Below are 16,591 nucleotides of genomic sequence, written 5' to 3'. Positions count from 1 at the left end.
ACTCCCGGACCGCGAGATCGTGACCTGGCTGAAGTCGGACGCTTAACCGACTGTGCCACCCAGGCGCCCCAAAGAAATGAAAATCTTAATGACTCCAGATTCCATATCACATGGCTTCCCAAAGCAAATTTCCCTATGTAGTTTATACTAATTTGGACATCTGCAGCCCCACTTTTGCTTACTTCTAAGTTAGATAGATGGTACATTACAGTTGTGGACTTACCTTTTGCCTATATGTTTGGAATATAATGGACTCCTGCAGAAGCCAGAAACCACATTGGTATGAATCTTCTTTCTACTGGAAGCATTTAAACCTTTCCTCTCAGGTCTCATCTGTTGAATCTTGGTCATCATCTATGGTTCTCTCCCTTACCCACTCTGACTACACTGACTTCTTTGCTGTTCCTTGAGGCCCACTCAGGCCCCTCAGGGCTTTAGTACTTTCTTCTGTCTGAAACTGTCTTTTCCCAGATTTCTGAATGGGCTATTGACCTCTTCCCTTAGACAGACCTCTACTCAAATGTCACCTTAACAGAAATATCTTTCCTGATTTCCTTATCTAAAATAGAAGTCTTTTTATATTCTATCTTCTATCTTCTTGCTCTCTTTCCCTCTTACCTTCATTTTATTTATTTTTTACTTCATTTTATTTTTCTTCAAAGTGCTTATCATGACCTAGAAAACTTATGTGTTTTTCTGTCTGTTTTCTGGATCAGAATGTAATTTTTTTTTTAATTTTTTTTTTCAACGTTTATTTATTTTTGGGACAGAGAGAGACAGAGCATGAACGGGGGAGGGGCAGAGAGAGAGGGAGACACAGAATTGGAAACAGGCTCCAGGCTCTGAGCCATCAGCCCAGAGCCTGACGCGGGGCTCGAACTCACGGACCGCGAGATCGTGACCTGGCTGAAGTCGGACGCTTAACCGACTGCGCCACTCAGGCGCCCCCAGAATGTAATTTTTATGAGAGTAAGATGTTTTTATGTTTTGTTCACTGCTCTATGCCCAGTACCTTGCATACCTGCCTCAGTAGCTGGCCCTTAGATATTTGTTAAATGAATGAATTTTATCTTTGCAAATGATGAGTTCACTCCTAGAGTACTAGAGCAGAAGTCTATCACCTTTTAGAGCTGGGAAGTTCCCTAAAGATCATTTTAATACAATCTTCATTTTAAAATGAGATTCAAAGAGGTGAGGTGTCTTTTCCTAAGAGCGCACAGCTGTTATCAGACAGACTTGGACCTAGCAGACCAATAATTCATGCTGTTTTATCTGGTGAATTATAAAGGAAATAGTTTCTATTTGTTTGACTAGTATGTATCATGTGTGGGAAAGGAACATTGGTTTAAACTTGGACTTTATAAATTCTAAGATTTAAACATAATTGATAAAGTATGCTGTTATTTACAAGACTGGATTTTATATAAAAATTAGCAACGTAAGTTGTATGACCCATGAAATAGTTTCACAGCTATTTAAAAATGAAAGTGCTGCTTGGCTTTTTCCTGAATTCTTCTGTTCTGTTGGTCACACTCACATAACGGTATTTCCAAGATCTGGTTTAGGCTGATGCTGTAGCTAGAAGCATGGGATTACATCCCGTATAGCTTAACCATGAGAGTCTGCCTCTTGGGTGATGCCACACCATTACTGCACATAGGTGCACTGCTTTGTAATTGAGTTCTTTGACTACAAAGGTCAGAGGTTCTCTTGTACTACGTCAAATTAGGGATGTGGTGAAAGCCGCAGAATAGAAGCTGTGCTAGAACCAGGTATCATGGAGGTGTCATGCTAGGGAGTCAAACAGTGGGAGCTATTAATTCTTCGTTGTTCATATTCTGCCATTATCATGACTCAGTTTTTCTCTGCATGTGTGCTCGTCTCAGATTGTACTTCCAGTGGGAAAACTATTTTTATATTTCTAGTAGAATTCCAGAAAGAGGGAATCTGATTGGCCCAGTTCATTTTTTAACACCTAGGTGTGAGATAGGCCATCCTAAAGACAGTGGCCATAGAGTCCTTGACTGCTTAATAAAGAAACCGCTTAGTTCTGCTTCTGTGAACGTGACTGCTAGGAAGATAAGTTGGGCATGAAAAGATTTTATGATGATAAAAGGCTCTTCCTGGGAGAATAGCCCATGTCCAAAGTTGCTGTCACTAGAGCTACAAAAAATTGTCTGCCCACCCTGAGCCTTCTACCCTTCGTTTTATACTGCTAAGCAGCTGCTCTTGATAACACTAGTAGTCTCACCTCTTGCAGTGGGACTGGGGCCAGGGAGAAGAGCTGGCATCTCCTGAGCAGTGAGTACAGCTGCAGTACCACTGTTTACAGAGACTTCTGGGACAAAGGTGAGGACAGCAGCCAGCTGCAGATGTTGGACAGGAGATTAGCCACGTGGCTCTAAAACTGTGTTCACAAGTTGGTGATGCTGGCAGTGGAGTGCAGGAGGCTGTCCCAGCCCAGCTGGGCAGCCAGTTTCAGTTCTGGCAGTCCAGGAACACAGGATTCAGGTGCACAGCAGGGTGAAGGGGAACAGTAACAGGCATGCAGATTTATGCAAGAATGACACATACCTTTCAATCTGCTGATTCCCGCCCACCTTGAATAAAGTGTGTACTTCCGAGTGGCTGTTTTTTCTGGTGATCATCATGTATTTCTTCTGCACTGGCCAGGCTGGCTTGACCTAGGGACCAGGTCATGCAGTAATGGAAGGGTATACAATACCAGTGTGGTTTGTGAACCTGGCACAAGCCAGGCCACGTGGGTTTCAGATTAGCTTTTCTGCAGCCAGCTAAAGAGAGATACTGTTTGAAGAACAGGAAAGAAGACTCTACTTTAAATGGACAAAAATAGATCATTGTGAAGCTGTATAGGCTGGATTCATGGCATCTATTTCTTTTTCCTTCAGTTTATCTGAATCTGGCTTTGGAAAGGAAAGTTTTCAAACTTCACATTTTTTTCCCTTGTAGTATAACTTGAATGGAAATAAGTCAGTGTTGTTTTAGGCCCGTATTCCAAGTTTTTCCACCTTCTGAGTTACATAAACTGATCCAAGTTAGGAAACGAAAGGGTTTTAGCCTGCACTTAACCTTTTGCAGTTTGTAAGCTTTTGAGTAATACTTTGCTTTTTTTTCTTTTTTTAAGCAGATCCTAGCTTATAATACTCATACTCTTTAGTGAATTCCGTATTTTAATATTTAATTGATTGAATTTCATTCTCAGGAAGGATTTTCTTATAAAATCGTGGAAAGTGTACTTCAGGGCAGCAAGAGTGGGCTTTTTGTTTTGTTTTGTCCTGTTTAGACAAGGGGCAGTATCCTATTATTGCTTTTAAAATCTTAGCCCACCCTCAGTTTAAACTGTTTTATTAAACACCTATCTCTTTTGCATTGTATTGAAGGTGAATAGTAAGAGTCTTTGATTTCAAAGCAGTTATAGTTTGAGGGACTGTATAGAAAGGAGTAGGCAGGGGAACCTGGGTGGCTCAGCCGGTAAAACATCGACTTCGGCTCAGGTCATGATCTCATGGCTCATGAGTTCGAGCCCTGCATCAGGCTCTGTGCTGACAACTCAGAGCCTAGAGCCAGCTTCAGATTCTGTATCTCCCTTTCTCTGCCCCTCCCCCGCTGTGTAAGGAGACAAAGCCTGAGCAGCCATATACTGTCACAAACAGTATCTGTTGTGCCAAGTCCAGGCAGAGGTGCTATGAAAGGGGCGGGGCGCACGGGGAGATGCTTGTTGAGCTCAGAGAAGCCAAAAACACCCCTGATGAGAACTTTGTTTGGAAGAGAGTAGCTCTCAGGAACTGAAATGGAAGGCACGAAGTTGACAGGCTGAGGCTGAGTGAATGTTTTAGCAAAGGCTGTAGATTGGGACAGAACTTGTTGACAGGAATTGGATGAGCAAGTGAGACCAAGAGAGGATAGGTTAGTTGAAAAGGTTTGGAGGGGCGCCTGGGTGGCTCATTGGTTAAGCGTCAGACTTCGGCTCAGGTAATGATTTCATGGTTCCTGGGTTCAAGCTCCACGTCTGGCTCGAGATCTGTGCTGACAGCTCAGCCTGGAGCCTGCTTCAGATTCTTTGTCTCCCCTCTCTCTGCCCCTCCCCCACTCGTGCTCTGTCTCTCAAGAAAATGAATAAACGTTAAAAAAATTAATTTAGGGGCGCCTGGGTGGCGCAGTCGGTTAAGCGTCCGACTTCAGCCAGGTCACGATCTCGCGGTCCGTGAGTTCGAGCCCCGCGTCGGGCTCTGGGCTGATGGCTCAGAGCCTGGAGCCTGCTTCCGATTCTGTGTCTCCCTCTCTCTCTGCGCCTCCCCCGTTCATGCTCTGTCTCTCTCTGTCCCAAAAATAAATAAACGTTGAAAAAAAAATTAATTTAAAAAAAAAGAAGAAAAGGTTTGGAATGGGAAACTGAGAGGATCTGGTAAAAAAATTTGAAAGGTGAGAACAAAGACTTGGGTTGTCTTTTAAAATAAAACGGAAGCTTTACTCAAGTCTTCCATCTTGAGAAGGAGAAATGGTGGCAAAGAGAAAACCTATTGGCAGCGGCATCAGGAACTCACCAGAGGATTATTAAGGTACACGGAGGAGGGGAAATTAGATTGTCAAAGTTCAAGCCCTCTACAAGCAGGGTTGGGCCAAAGCTTCATCTATAGGGAAGTGCCTAGACTAAAAGTTGTCTGATGCTGGATGAGGGAGAGTAACAAGCAGTGGGTCAAGAGCTGGGGGTTTGTGGACTCAGATGTGGGCCACAGTTACTGGCTATATGACACTGAGCTAGTTATTTAATCTCTGAGCCTCAGTTTACTCATCTGAATGATACTCATTGGGTTATTAAATGGATTATGTGAAGTCTACATACACACCGACACAGTACTTAGGCTTAATAGGTGTTAAATAATATTAGTGTCCTTCCCCCAGATAAAAATGTAATGCTTAGTAATAATAAAACCACCTAACTAGTTTGACCAGTTTCCTCCCACATCCCCAGTCTGGTCTCTGTTTTCATGGTCAGGTGCTTGTTAGAACTGACTGTGACTAGAATTGACAGACCGGCAGACTTCACAAGGACCTCTTTATGTAGGAAATGTGAGGTTATGTAAACAGAGCAGGTTTTAAGCCCAAATGCCCCAGGTCACTGCCCTGGACTGCAGGACTTTACTAAGAACATAGGAAGTAGATTGCCAATTTTCAACTCTCAGGTGGTTCTACCCATCAAACTTGTTTTCTTGTTCATTCCCACCTGCCCCTATCCCTGCCTGCCAAGCCAGAAATCCACAAAGAAACATTTACTAGTGCAATAGAAAACACAAAACAGGCTAGAACCAAAATGTTTGAGCTTCAGCCTTGTATAGTAAATATAGCCAAAGAAATATGTTTAGTTCTGAATCCACGGGAAATGTTCAGGAATCCAAGGACTTGGGCAGTATCTGCAGAGTCATCTCTACATCTTTTTTTTTTTTCAATGTCTTTTTTTTATTGATTTCTGAGAGAGAGAGAGAGAGAGAGAGAAAACACGAACTAGTGGGGAAGGGGCAGAGAGAGAGGGAGACACAGAATCTGAAGCAGACTCCAGGCTCTGAGCTGTCAGCACAGAGCCTGAGTCCAACTCAGGGCTTGAACCCAGAAACTGTGAGATCATGACCTGAGCCAAAGTCAGACACTCAACAGACTGAGCCATCCAGGTGCCCTTCTACATCTTAACTTAGGCTAATTCCTTCCCTTGGAATGTCCTCCATTTTTTCAACTATGTCATACCATCAAGATCTGCTACCACCTACAGAAAGACTTCCCTGATTTCTCTATCCAGGTCTTCTTCACTGAAAGATATGTCTTCTTTCTATGAAGTCCAACTTCTACAAATACTTAAAAAAATACTTCTTAGAATCCTTAATGCATTGTTCCTAGATTAGAGTTCTCTACATATTTATTCTTCATGACTTTCTTGTACTAGCTTATAAATTCCTTGAGAACAAAGTCTTGCTTATGTCTGCATTCCTCTGAAGTGCCTAGAGCACATAGTAAGTGTTCAGTAAATTTTGGAAATCAGATGTTTTCATCCAAGAGGGAAAATGAATAGGGAATCCAGTTCAGAGACCTACAGTGTTCTCCAGGCAGCAGGCCGGGAGTTGGTGAGGTGCTTCAGCTCTTCCCACCCAGTGCCCTCAATCCTGTACTCTAATTAATAACCTCTAGTCTCTGTTTTCCAAATGAGCCAACCCTTTGACCTTGTGTGCCTTGGCCTGCACTGTCCTGAACTTGGAATGCTCTTATTTCCAGGAAGACTAATTATCCTCCAGTTCATACGTGGCCTTTGTTCTATGGCTTTCCCTGCTGTTTGGACACCTCTGCTCCATTTGTCTTTCATCAGTGTTCTGTAGGATAGACATACCCCCAACATAATACATTTCATGGTGTTCCTTAGTCATTTATTTATAGGTTGGAATTTTCTAGGACAGGGTTCTTCCTTGGCTTCTTTGTCTTTGTAGCTTCCTTGCCTAGCTTCATGCCTTATACCTCATAAATATTTTTGGTTCTATTGAATTGAATCTAAAGACAAAGACGCCTGAGGCAAACCAGGTAAGTCTTCTGACCTGATTGCCAAGGTTAGTAAGAATGTTTAGAACAGACTTCTGTGGCAAAAAGTGTCTGAACTCAGGCAGCTGTGGCTGGAGAGGTGCCCTTCAGGCCTGTCTAGGAAGGTCACAAGAAATCAGGGAGCCTGGATTCTGTGCAAGGAGAGATCTCTTTCTCATTCTGTGTGTGTGTGTGTGTGTGTGTGTGTGTGTGTGTGTGTGTGTGCGTGTGCGTGTGTGTGTGCGTGTGTGTGTGTGTCTGTTCAGACCATGGATCTTTCCTTCTGGGACTGATCTCACTTAATCAGAAACTGACTGTCCCTTGGTCAGCTGTTTTATGAATGTAGCAGTGGTTTGGGGCACTGCCCTACAAGCTGAAATTGTTTTTCCATTGCAGTTGATACTTGAAACATATAAATCACTAAGAGCGTTAGTTGATTTTAAGAACTGTTGGGTCTTTAAAAACACCCAAACAGCTCTTTAGAGAATGGGAGACTATATTACTGTCTTCCCCAGAAAGACCTGGTGATTTTTAACTTTTTCCCTACAAATTTTTATTTTAAAAAATTTCAAGCCTACAAAAAAGCTGTAAACCGTAGGAATAATGCAACAAACACCTATATAGGCTTCCTCTAGATTCACCAGTTGTCAGCATTTTGCCACATTTGCTTTCTCTTTTTTTCTCTTTCTGTGTGTATAGTTTTCGGTTATAGACATCAAGACCTCTCACTCCTAAGTGCTTCTGCATGTGTCTCCTGTAACAAGAAATATCCAGATTGTTCTAGTAATGTCCTTTAGAGCTGTTTTTAATCTAAGATTCAAACATTTAGTCTTAACATCCAAATACAGTCTTACATTTAGTTGTCATATCTTCCTACTGTCCTTTAATTTAGATAGTTCCCTAAGCTTTTTATCTTATGTATCATTTGATGGGTCAGTGTCAGATGTTTTATAGAATGTCACTTAATTTGGAATTAATCTGATTGTTTCCTCATAATGAGATTCAAGTAAAACACTGTCAGCAGGAAGCGTATGTAGATGATGTGCTGCACTAAGAAGGACATAGTACAGGAGTACATGTTAAGTCAGTTAACATAGTGCATGTTAAATCAGTTTGCCCTATTGTTGGTGATGTTAAGTTTGATCATTTGGTTAAGATGTTGTCTGCCAGATTCCTTCTTTTCTTTTCTTTTCTTTTCTTTTCTTTTCTTTTCTTTTCTTTTCTTCTCTTTTCTTTTTTCTTTTCTTAGAGAGAGAGAGAGAGAGAGAGAGAGAGAGAGAGAATCTCAAGCAGGCTCTACACTCAATGCAAGCCCCAGCACAGGGCTCAATCCCATGTCCCTGGGATCATGACTTGAGCCAACATCAAGAGTTGGACACTCAACTCTCAGCCACCCAGACACTCCAGGATTCCTCCATTTTAAAAGTGCCTTTCCGGGGCGCCTGGGTGGCTCAGTCGGTTGGGCGTCCGACTTCAGCTCAGGTCACGATCTCACGGTCCGTGAGTTCGAGCCCCGTGTCGGGCTCTGGGCTGATGGCTCAGAGCCTGGAGCCTGCTTCCGATTCTGTGTCTCCCTCTCTCTCTGCCCCTCCCCCGTTCATGCTCTGTCTCTCTCTGTCCCAAAAATAAATAAACGTTAAAAAAAAAAAGTTAAAAAAAATAAAAGTGCCTTTCCCTCCCTTTGCAAATACTGAATAATCTGTAAAATGATACTTTAAGAGTATGTTGAATATCTTGTATCCCTTCCCAAATTCACTCAGTGGTTTTAGAATCCACTGATGATTCTTGCTTAAGTCAATTATTACTGGGACGATGATATTCATTTTGTTAAAATCTTATTTAATTTAGTGAGATCTGCTCTTTAACTCCCTCAAGTACCTTCATTCTAAATACACAACCTAAAAATACATTGAAAGCCAATAAGCATCTTTATTAAATATGACAATTTGACCTAAATAAAACTAAATCTAAACTTCTGATGATTTTGAAGTTCATCATTTCAATTCTTCTTAATATAGTTTTGTGGGCTTTATTTAGAGCAAATGTATATGCATAGACCTTATATTTTAGGACTGAAGCACAGGTGACCACTTTCTGATACTTTCTACCATTTCTGTGAAATGATCACTGTAACAAAGGTAACAATAAATATATAATAACTAGGCCAGTCCCTATTTGCTAATGATATTGAAATTTTTGCCTCATCATTTTTAGGTGAGACAGTATAATAGATAAAGATGGATAATGAAAAAAATGGATAAAAAAATATAATGGATTAAGAATGAGGACTCCAAAAGCTGATGTAGGTTTTAATTCCAAATTTAATCTCTAGGTTTTAATCTCTGAGTTATCCCTTAACCTCTTGGAGCTTCAGTTTCCTTGTCTGTAAAATGATAATAATAACACCTGTATTTACCTCATAGAATAACTGTGAGGATGAAAAGAGCTGACAGATGTAAAGTGTTTATTATTAGCAAAGTGCCTGGCGCACTGTAAGCACTTAGTAACTGGTGTTTGTGGTGGTGAAGTTGGTGGTGATTGTTATGGGGATCAAGTATAAAAAATTATAACATGAAAAATTATGTATTTAAGAGCTCAGAAAGCATTGTTTTTGACACGTAGCCAAGAACATTTTGGAGGTTGTTATACTTAGTGTGTTCTCAGGTATTAAAAGAAAAATAATCTTTTAATTAAATTTACCCTGCAAAAACCTGGCCAAATAAAATGGAATAATCCCAATTGAGTCCCCCCTCCCCCCACAACCCCATACCTGCCTGTTCCTCTTTAGCCTGGAGAAGTGTGGTCAGTCCAGGCTTGCCCAAAAATCTCTCACTGTTGTACCCTTCCTCCCTCAACCTATTTGGCACCACTGGGAAAGGGAAAGCAAGCAATTTCCTGCCATCCATTCTGCCCAATCCAGAGTCATGATGCTGATAGTGCTAAGAATGCCTATTGCTTCCCTTGGAGCCCATAATTCCATCCACAGACTGGCTCTGAGTTGAGGACCTCCCATAGCTCACAACATCTCTGAAGCCCCGCCACACTCCTCAGGTATGTGGCAAACAAGACCGCCATTTCTGAAACTTGAGTTTTATGATCCTGTTATCTCTTACTGGCTCAGAGGGCAAGGGAGAACAGGAGAGCTAATAATTTTTTTGCCAAGCTTTTATATATATATATACATATATATATGTATATATGTATATATATATATATATGTATATATATATATATATATATATATATATATACACCTTTCATACTAATAGAAGAACTCGCCAACAGTGACAGTTTGAGGAGCTTGATTTGTAGGCAAAATAGGCTTTTATTTAAAATTTTTTTAATGTTTATTATGAGAGAGAAAGAGACAGAGTGTGAGTGGAGGAGGGGCAGAGCGAGAAGGAGATGCAGAACCTGAAGCAGGCTCCAGGCTCTGAGCTGTCAGTACAGAGCCTGACATGGGGCTCAAACCCACCGACCGTGAGATCATGACCTGAGCCAAAGTCAGATACTTAACCAACTGAACCACCCGGGTGCCCCAGATAGTCTTTTATTTAAAGAATGTATTAGAATCAGCAAATAATACCACATCTGATAATTCTGTCTCCTGGTGGAGATGGCTAGTGATATATGAAAGCAAAATATTCAGTCACTTTTATCATTTGTTTATGGTAATGTTCAGCCTGTTATTCAAATAGCTTTAAAGTTTTTCTTTAGTATCTAGATTACTGCACTTTATTCACCAAACACTTGGAAATGCCCAGTGGAAAGTGCATATCATTAATTTGAACTCTAATTTTTATAACGAGATTGTATGCAAAACTCAGTTTTACATATCACACAAATAACTGAAAATGCAGAAAAAGAAAAATTGACACTTGCACAATACCTGGTTTACAAAGTACCTTTATGTGTGTTATTTCATAACCTACAACATCTCTGTAAGGTAATGAGGACAAAGACTTATTTTTTTTTTCACTTTACAGAGAAAAGAGCCAAGACTCAGAAAGTTTAAGTTGATTTTCAAGTTCATGGTTCCATCACTTGCTAGGTTACTTTGAACAACTTGCTTAGTCACTCTGTGCAATTTCTTTAACTGTAAAACGACTAAAAGTAATGCCTACCTTATAGGATGTGTGTGATGATGAAAGAACGCACTCAGAATAGTGCCTGGTGCATAATAGATGCTCAATAAATGCTAGCTATTATTAAACACAGCTAGTAAATGTTAGGACTTAGATCTAAATCCAGACCTTCTGACTCCTAGTCCAGAACTCTTTTCATAGTACCCTGTGGAATTTGACTTTTCGCAAATAATTGATTTAATTTTCATCTCACATTGACCTTGTTATTCTAGAAGGAATCTTTTTCTACTTTGTTTGCTTTGACCTTAAACTTCTGAAGATCAAAAGGGAAATATGTTTGAAGGATTCTTCATTCCTGATTTGTTTTTAATACTCTTGATTTCTGTTGTCATCTGGGTTTGGTTGACCTTGAGGTGTCAGAAGGTGTTTTTAGTAGATGAAGGTACTGTTCATGAGTGATTTGGGATGTCTCTGGTGAATTTTGTTTTGGTTAGAAAGCCCAAGGTAGGAAGTAGGGTTGAAGGAAATTGTTGAACTTGAGTCACACCGCTTTGTAATGCTAAGAGAGTATTGTCATTACTGCGAGTGGCAGCTTGCTGGTGAGGGAGTAGAGATGATTTATTATAAAAGCTGACTTGCTATAAAAGTTATCCTGAAGAAGTTGGTTAAATGTTATGGGCCACTGTTTGGGAAAGGAAAAGAAGCTGTTTGTAGATATTTTTCTCAGTAATAATATTTGTGGTAGGCTTTTACTTGCAACTCCTCATTGTTTATACTCTAATGCTAATGGTGACATTTATGGCTGTGAGAGAGGCATGACTGAAGATCTGCCCACTTTTGTGGTAGCTACTCAGCTCCTATGGGGAGACACTCCCTCTCCTCTGATGCCCAAGTTGAGATCCGTGCAGGATTTGATGTGGAAGATTTCAGAGGGTGTACAGTGATGTGCCAGAAAAATGCGGTCAGCCTGGTGGCCTTCTGGTGGCAAGGAGCTGGAGAACGCCTCAGCTCAGTGAGCATGCCCCATCCCCAGGCCTTTTTGATATGCCTGTGCATAATGTACACAGATGGGGCCCTCTCCAAGAACAAGATAGCCTGTGTGCCTCTTAGGACCTTTGTGGACCATCTGTACCAGGATTTCACATGGTGAGCCAGGAGGTTTGAGAGGACATGCTGAGACCTCCTCTTTATGATTTGCATTTTTTAACCCACTCATCTCTAATATTCACTCTGGCAAGTGGAATTAATGTCCTCACATTAAATGAAAACACTGAATTTTTAATAGATTCCTTGGGGCTTGGTGATAGTTTGATACTGTTTCCAACAGAGAAAAGATATGAAGAAATGATATTTTTTTCTAGTTTGCAGTTAGGTTTTATTTTTCTTGCCTAGCCACCTGCTGAATCCTCTGACCCATCTAGCCTGGGAGCAGAGCCCAGAAAACAGCTCTGGGTCCTATCACTTAGGCAGCCTCCCTGTTGTATCTACATACCCACTCCCATGGGCTTGGTGCTGTCCCCTGTGCGCTGGCTTCAGCCAGTTGCATTGGCCACTCTTGGTGTGCCAGGTAGTGGTTGATCTGTTGCCTTCTGTGTTTGCTTAGATGGTAGTGATTGACCTTTTTGTGCTGTATTCGCTTGGATACTTTGTATAGTTTCCCAAAGAATTGGGAAAAAAGATTTTTTAAAAAGTACCCATTATTCATTATCTGTTGCTACTGTCATTATGTGCTGCCAGGGACTCCCAAGAGCTTTGCTTCTAGGCCAGTTGATTCATATCTTTGTTTGATGTGTGAGAATCTTCTGAATTTGGAAGTTCTTATCCTTCTCTACCATTTACACCTTTCTGGCACCAGAGTAGAACCATATTGGTGATGGTTTTTTTGTTTCGTTTTGGTTTGTTTTTTTTTTTGTTTTGTTCTGTTTTTTTTTTTTTTTTTTTTTTTTTTGAGATCAGCAGCAGGGTTGGGAGTGGAGGTGACAGCTGAGAGATTTAGCAAAGCTAGAGGGGTTGCAGAGAGGCCAAATAGTTGGATACTCAAGCTTAGACTAGCTCATGATGGGCCTTTGCTCAGCTGCCATTCATGAATGCCAGCATGGCAGCAGATGCTAGAATTGGTCCCTTGAATGTCTGTTGATCTCTTTGAAGTCTTTGCTGATTCTCTCAAGTCAGAGTCCTTGCTCCTCTGGGCTACCATGGCACTTTTTGTTCCCACGTATCTCCTTCAGCTTTGTAGCAAATAGTTAATTGTCTAAATGTCTGTTTCTTCTACCACATAAGTCTCTTGACAGTAGGAACCAACTCTCTTCCATCTCACTTTTCTCATAAGCCATAGATTGTATCCTACTTATAACAGTTGCTCAGTAAATCTTACTGAATCAAAGTGAACAAACTGGCTGTCTCTGTGGAAATTCTGCAGCTGGTATCCATGTTTATTGTATACTCTGTCATGAGATAGGAGTGTATCCTTGGAGAAAGAAAGCATCATCATCAGAAATAACATGTAAATATACATGTAAATATAACACATAAATAACCCTACGTTATTATTGGGCCTTTTGGGGGAGGCAGCTTTTGTTGGGCTATAATTCACACACCATACAGTTCCCCCATTTAACCTGTAAAATTCAGTGGTTTTCCGTATGTTCACAGAGTTATGCCACCATCACCACAATCAATCTTAGAAAATATTCATCATCCCCAAAAGAAACCCTGTACCTATTCCCTCTAGTCCTTTAGCCCTAGACAACCATTAATCTATTTTTTGTCTCCATAGATTTGCCTATTCTGGACATTTTATATAAATGGAATCATACGATATTTGTGCCTACCTTTTCACTTGGCATAATATTTTCAAGGTACCTCCATGTTGTAGCATGTGTCAAACCTAAAGCCTGGTGGAAGTTAGAGGGCAGGTGATGCGTGTTTTTTGACTAGTGGATGTGGCTCAGGCCAGTGATGAATCTGCCTGCTCTCAGGAGAACCAGATCTATAGGTATACTATGCAGATATTGTGGGTTCAGTTTCAGACCACCACAATGAAGCAAATATTTCAATAAAGTGAATGAAATGAATTTTTTAGTATCTCAGTGCATATAAAAGTTATGTTTATACTGTAGTCTATTAAGTGTGCAATAGCATTGTTTCTAAAAATCTGCATACCTTAATTAAAAATGACTATTGCTTAAAAAAAAAATGCTAACCATCATCTGAGCTTTCTGTGAATTGTAATTTTTTTTTGGTGGAGAATCTTGACTCAGTGTTCATGGCTTCTGACAGACCAGGGTGGTGGTTGCTAAAGGTTGGTATGGCTTTGGAAATTTCTTAAAATAAGACAACTTTGTCACACCAAAACAAATTATTTCTCTGTGGCACACAATACTGTTTGATAGCATTTTACCCACAGTAAAGCTTCTTTCAAAATTGGGGTCAGCGCTCTCAAACTCTGCCTCTGCTTTTATCAGCTAAGTTTATGTAATATTCTAAATCTTTTGTTATCATTTCCACAATCTTCACAGCATTTTTACCAGAAATAGATTCCATCTCAAGAAACCATTTTTGTTGTTGTTGTTCACCCATGAGAAACAACTCCTCATCTGTTAAGGTTGTATCATGAGATTACAGCCATTTAGTTACATCTTCTGGCTTCACTTCTAGTTCTCTTGCTGTTTCTACCATGTCTGCAGTTACTTCCTCCACTGAAGTCCTCAGCCTCTCAAAGTCATCCATAAGGGTTGGGCTCAACTTCTTCCAAACTTCTGTCATGGTGATATTTTGACCTCTTCCCATGGATCACGAATATTCTTAATCACATCTAGAATGGTGGATCCTTTCCAGAAGGTTTTCAGTTTGCTTTGCCCAGATCCATCAGAGGAATCGCTGGCAGCTACAGCCTTATGAAATGTATTTCTTAAATAATAAGACTTGGAGCACACCTGGCTGACTCATTTGGGGACGCATGTAACTCTTGATCTTGGGGTTGAGTTTGAGCCCCACATTGGGTGTAGAGATTACTAAAAAAAAACAAAAACAAAAATAAAAAAATAAACAAAAACAAAAAAGGAACAAACTTAAAAAAATAATAATAAGACTTGAAAGTTGGGGGTGCCTGGGTGGCTCAGTTGGTTGAACGTCCCACTTCGGCTCAGGTCATGATCTCGAGGTTCATGAATTTGAGCCCCACATCGGGCTCTGGGCTGACTGCTCAGAGCCTGGAGCCTGCTTTGGATGCTGTGTCTCTCCCTCTCTCTGCCCCTCCCCTGCTCACACTCTGTCTCTCTCTCAAAAATAAACAGACATAAAAAAAAAAAAAAAGACTTGAAAGTTGAAATGGCCTCTTGATCCATGGACTGCAGAATGGACATTGTGTTAGCAGGCATGAAAACAATATTCATTTCATTTTACATCTCCACCAGCGCTCTTAGGTGACCAAGTGCATTGTCAATGGGCAGTAACATTTTGAAGGGAATCTGTTTTTCTGAGCAGTAGGTCAACAGTGGGCCTAACATTTCAATAAGCTATATTGTAAACAGATGTGCTGTGAACTAGGCTTTATTGTTCCTGTATTATAGAGCACAGGCAGAGTAGATCTAGCATGATTCTTAAGGTCTGTAGGATTTTCAGAATGGTCAATGAGCATTGACTTCAACTTAAAGTCACCAACTGCATTAACCCCTAACAAGAGAGTGTGTCTGTCCTTTGAAGCTTTGAAGCTTGGCATTGAAGCTTTGCTATGAAAGTCCTAGATTGCATCTTCTTCCAATAGAAGACTGTTTCATCTACATTGAAAAACCTGTTTTTTAGTGTAGCCCCCCTTCGTGAATTAACCTTAGCTAGATCTTCTGGATAACTTCTGCAGCTTCTACATCAGCACTTGCTGTTTTACGTTGCACTTTTATGTTATGGAGACAGCTTCTTTCTTTAAACCTCATGAACCAACCTCTGCTAGCTTCCACCTTTTCTCCTGCAGCTTCCTCACCTCTCTCAGTCTTCATGGAATTGTAGAGAGTTAGGGCCTTGCTCTGGATGGAGCTTTGGTTGAAGGGAAAGTTGTGGCTGCTCTGATCTTCCATCCAAACCACTAGAACTTTCTTCATATCAACCATAAAGCTGTTTTGCTTTCTTATCATTCATGTGTTCACTGGAGTAGCACTTTTAATTTCCTTCAAGAACTTTTCCTTTGCACTGCAACTTGGCTAACTGGCTCAAGAGCCTAACCTGTGGCCCCTCTCATCTTTCAACATGTCTTCTGCACTGTGCTGAATCATTTCTAGTTGCTGATTTAAAGAGACGTGCAACCCTTCCTTTCACTTCGAGGCAACTATAGGTTTATTCGTTGGCCTGATTTCAGGGGATTGAAATTATGTTTGTGTCTCAGGGAACAGGGAAGCCCAAGGAAAGGGAGAGATACAGTGGAATGGCTGGTCAGTGTAGCAGTCAGAATACACACAGTATTTAAGTTCTCTGTCTTCTATGGTCCCAGTTGATGGCACCCCAAAACAATCATGATAATAAATCAGAGATCCCTGATCACAGATCACCATGACCAATATAATAATAATGATGAAAAAGTTTGAAATATTGTGAGAATTACCAAAATGTGACACAGTGACACAAAGTAAGCACATGCTTTTGGGAGAATGGCTTCCATAGACTTAATTGACTTAGGGTTGCCACAGGCCTTTAATTTGTAAAACAAACAAACAAAAAACTCAGTATCTGCAGAGCACAATAAAGTAAAGCTCAATAAAATTAGGTATGCTTGTATTTCATGGAAATTCCATAGAGGAGTTCTGAACTTGCTTCTCTGAGCAATTATAAGAATTGAGACAGCGTCAGTGAGTACCTAATTCAATGCCCGGCATATGAGGGTCTCAATGACTGTTACTTCCCTGTGTCCATTTCAGGTTCTTGGATTCTAGTAAGAA

The 16,591-nt window shown here is 40.6% G+C and overlaps 1 protein-coding gene across 2 annotated transcripts in view; it reads left to right on the top strand.

The window, feature by feature from the left end:
• The window catches only part of CPEB3 (cytoplasmic polyadenylation element binding protein 3), a 156,643-nt gene that overhangs the window by 90,059 nt on the left and 49,993 nt on the right, over nucleotides 1-16,591 (top strand). The window lies entirely within an intron of this gene.

Source organism: Lynx rufus, unplaced genomic scaffold (genome assembly GCF_022079265.1).
Source record: "Lynx rufus isolate CCGP_SWC_20201006 ecotype Redwood Valley unplaced genomic scaffold, mLynRuf1.p SCAF_11, whole genome shotgun sequence".
Taxonomy (NCBI): Eukaryota; Metazoa; Chordata; class Mammalia; order Carnivora; family Felidae; genus Lynx; species Lynx rufus.
This window is presented reverse-complemented; position numbering and strand designations above follow the sequence as displayed.